At 47.9% G+C, this 4,020-nt stretch overlaps 1 pseudogene; it reads right to left on the bottom strand.

Annotated features, from left to right (window-relative positions):
* Positions 1-279: 279 nt before the first annotated feature.
* LOC100446167 (dnaJ homolog subfamily B member 12-like) lies at positions 280-854 on the bottom strand (annotated as a pseudogene).
* Positions 855-4,020: the final 3,166 nt, after the last annotated feature.

Genomic DNA, 4,020 nt, shown 5'->3' with positions numbered 1-4,020 from the left:
TTGTGCTCAGGGAAGGTAGGTCCGGGTGTCAAATCACTATTGAGCTAAGCCAGGTATGCTTATACCACTCCCCTTTGCCTGCGATTTTTCTAGGGGTAGGCATGTGACCTAGTCTGCTGTTGACTTTTTTTTTTTTTTTGTCTTCCAATTCCATTTTAATTTTGTTTCTTTGTATGTCTTTCCTTAAGTATATAGTCCATCGCCTTGGCTCAGTGCATGTCACCAAAAATTCTCCAGGAATTTCATAGTTTGGACCTCAGTGGCATGGCTGGCCCTGGATTATCCATGCAGGGAGGCCTGCTCCTGTGACAGTCAGCTGCAGCAGGGGGCTCTCCATCTTCTGTGCTTTGTGGTACATATCTGTGTCACCAAAGTAGCGGCCCCGGTACAGCAAGCCTTTTGTCTGCTGCTTCTCCTTCTAGCAGTTGTTCCAGAGGTTGGCGATATAATCATCTTCCATATTTGGTTTGACTGTTTGGAGGCTGGAGCCTGTGTACTCCTCGGAGAAAGTGCCTGCCACATAGTAGATGACACTCAGGTGGTCAGTGACTCACCTGTGATGTGGCCCACAAACAGTCTTGGGCTCAGACTGTAGGGTGGACTGGAGACCATGAGCTGGCTGAGAGCTGACATGAGGATGAGGATGGGCATCAGCTGCACAAACACCCCTAACCTGCCGTCACTCTGCTTCTCCCTGCAGCCCTGCCTTTGCTGGTAGGTATAGCTCATGCAGCCATTGCTGTAGATGTGGACTTTACTAGAAGGGAAGCCACTGCCAAAGAACATGTTGAAGAGGTCTTCAGGGGAGATGTCAGCCTCAAAGACGTGGTGGAAGTCCCCATGACGATGCCAGACCTGACTGCCTGGCTCCTGTTATCGCCCAAGTGGTCATACTGCTTCCTCTTTTCTTTCTTTCTTTTTTTTTTTTTTTTTTTCTGAGACAGAGTCTTGCTCTGTTGCCTAGGCTGGAGTGCAGTGGCTTGATCTCTGCACTCTGCAGTGGCTTGATCCTGACTGCAACCTCTGCTTCCCTGGTTCAAGCAATTCCCCTGCCTCGGCCTCCCGAGTAGCTGGGATTAGAGACATGCAACACCACGGCCGGCTAATTTTTGTATTTTTAGTGCAGACAGGGTTTTACCATGTTGGCTAGGCTGGTCTCAAATCAGCTGGTCTCGAACTCCTGACCTCATGATCCGCCCACCTTGGCCTCCTAAAGTGCTGGGATTACAGGCGTGAGCCACCGTGCCGGGCCATACTGCTTCCTCTTCTCCGGGTTGCTGAGTACTGCATATGCTGTGCCAATGGCTTTGAAAGCTCCAGTGGCGCCAGGTGCATGGTTCTTGTCTGGGTGGAATTTGAGGGCCAGTTTGTGGTAGGCCTTCTTCAGGTCCTCATCTGAGTCCCCTCTGCTGACATTTTTCGAAGGAGGGTAAAACCCTTTAGGCATTTGTACTTCATCTTCAGAGTTGACCTGATCCACCTTCTGCTGACTCTCTGACTCTCTCTACCCTTCAGGACTCTTGTTTGCCTCTGCTGCTGGTCTCTGGGCTGCCAGCTGAACTGCTTTGATTGACAACTTAGGTGTACAAGACTTTTGGAATGCACACTTTAGCCTTCCTGGGGCTGCTCCATCCTTCGTACTCCCTCAGGCTGGGGGACCCACTGTTTGGGGCTGCCCTTTCCACGGCACTTTCTTCAGGGAGGGACTTGCCGTTTGGTAACTGACCCCCCTCGCCCCCACCACTTCTCCTCTGGGGAGATGGAAGAGCTGCAGCATAGGAGAAGCTGGGGAACAGGCCCAAAACCAAGGGCCCCAGAGTCTAGGTGGGATTCCTCTGGCTCTGGCCCTAGGCCTGGCATCTGAGTATTATAGAGAAACTCATTTTACGTTTATCCAGGGGTTTTTGCATCACCTGTGATTTCTGAGGATGCTTTTAAATCACTAGTATTCACTGCCTCTACTAGAACTTCTATACTTTGGATTTTATTCCCCCCAGCTATAAGGGCTTGTGAAAATATCTTAAAGAGTAGAGTAAGTAGCTTGGGCAGGCTTGCATTTGCAAAAGGCCACCCTCATGGATGGAAGACTGGTGGGAGGCCCTTGTGATAGGTTGAGGGAGAGAAGCTGAGGTTTTAGTTGGGGCCCAGGATTGGGGTGGAGGGGAGGAGACGGGTGTGAGTTTCCCCCTTCCCTTCTCTGTGGGCGATGCTCCACATACGGTGGCAAGGAAAGTTTTCGGCATTCTTCAAAGCATGAGCAGAGATCTTTTGGATGCTGTTTCCACGGGTGTTTCAGGGAGCTCTCTGTAATAAGGGTTCCCTTTGTGGCAGTTGGCAGTCAGTTCCAACTCATCATTTTGTTGCAGCAGGACTTGGCAGGGGCATGGGAGAACAAGACTTCTGCTGTTCCTTTGACACTCTGAGCTCGCACCTGTACCTATGAGGGCTACCTCTTTCCTTCATCCTGTTCCACTTGTCCTCTTCCTGCCATTCTTTTGTCCAAACCTGTGGGAGGCTGCATTCAAGTTCACAGAAAAGGGGTATCTGTAGTCAAAAAGGGTAGGAGGATGGGAGGAGAGGATTAAGGAAAAGCCAACTTTTGCCTCAGATGCCCGGCTGGTTTATTATGCATGCTTTCCTCTTTTTCACTGTTTTTTGGAAAGGCTGAAAATAAACACTTTTGTAATACTGACTTGTAGTTCACACTTTCCTGACAAGTTACTCAAACTGCAGCCACAGCCGCTTAAAGAGAAGTTTGACGCAAGCCTTATTCAGCATATGCTTTCTAATTCAGAATGTTCCGAGGCAGTTGATCTTGCTACTTCTAAACTAGTGAAGGGGCCGAGGAGGGGGCACATTGCTTAACATGGGAGCCCTGGGCCAGCACCCACCACCAGCAAGTCCACCAGCGTCTCCACCACAAAGTCAAGCTTTTGAGACTGCTGGGTCCTCAGGGCTGTTACTCAGCTCACTTATTTAAGAAATGTCACAGAGTCATTAAAAATCTCACCTGGAAGAAACTATGAACATCTCTTAATTCAAGATCCTTTTTTCTGTAGGCCAGAGCAGTGACTTCCCTGCTTAAAATGAACAGAACTATTAGGAGCTAGGGATACAGCCCCAAACTCTGGAAGCTTCCCATTGAGCCATGCTTTGTTAATTTCATGGATTTGATGTATTACATTTCAGTTTTTATTACAAAAACTTTCAAACATACACAAAAGTTGAGAGAAGAGTGTAATGAACATCTGTGTACCCATCACTCAATGTCAATACCGGTCACCGATTCAATGTTGTTTTATCTAGTCCCCATTTTCCCTCACTGCAACCAGATAGACATCGTAACACTTTATCCACAAGTACAGCAATATGTGTCTCTAACAGAAAGCTTTAAAAAATATTGTAACCATGGTTACCATTATCACATCCACAAAATTAGCATTATTTCTTAGTGTCATAATACCTTCGAACTCAGTTTTCTCTGGTTGTGTCAAAAATGTCTTTTTGCAGTTTGTTTAAATGAGGATCCATACAAGGTCCACAGATTGCATTTGTTGACATTTTTTAAGGGCTTTTATACTGTCATGGTCCCTCCCCTATACCTTCCCCATGCCATTTGTTTGTTGACATAGTTGGGTCATCTGTCCTTCAGAACTTCCCACGTTCTGAATGTGGCTGGTTGTATTCTGCTGGTGCCCTTCAACCTATTTTTCCATCCTGTTTCCTGTACATTGGTACTGAAGATGTAGACAACAGTGATTCTCAGCTGGGGGAGACTTTGCTTCCCTCACCTCCCAGGGGGACATTTGGCAATGTCTGGAGACTTTTGGTTGTCACACCTGGGGGTGGGGGTGCTACAGGCATCTGGTGGGTAGAGGCCAGGGATGCTGCTAAACATCCTGCAGTGCACAGGACAGCTGCCCACAGGAAAGAACCACGTGTTCCCAAATGTCAGTAGTGCTGAGATTGAGAAACCCTGACTGGGAGACTTGAGATTCAAGTTTTGCTTTTGACAAGGAT

Source organism: Pongo abelii, chromosome 12 (genome assembly GCF_028885655.2).
Source record: "Pongo abelii isolate AG06213 chromosome 12, NHGRI_mPonAbe1-v2.0_pri, whole genome shotgun sequence".
Lineage (NCBI taxonomy): Eukaryota > Metazoa > Chordata > Mammalia > Primates > Hominidae > Pongo > Pongo abelii.
Note: the sequence above shows the minus strand (reverse complement) of the source record. Positions and strands in the feature narration are given on the sequence as shown.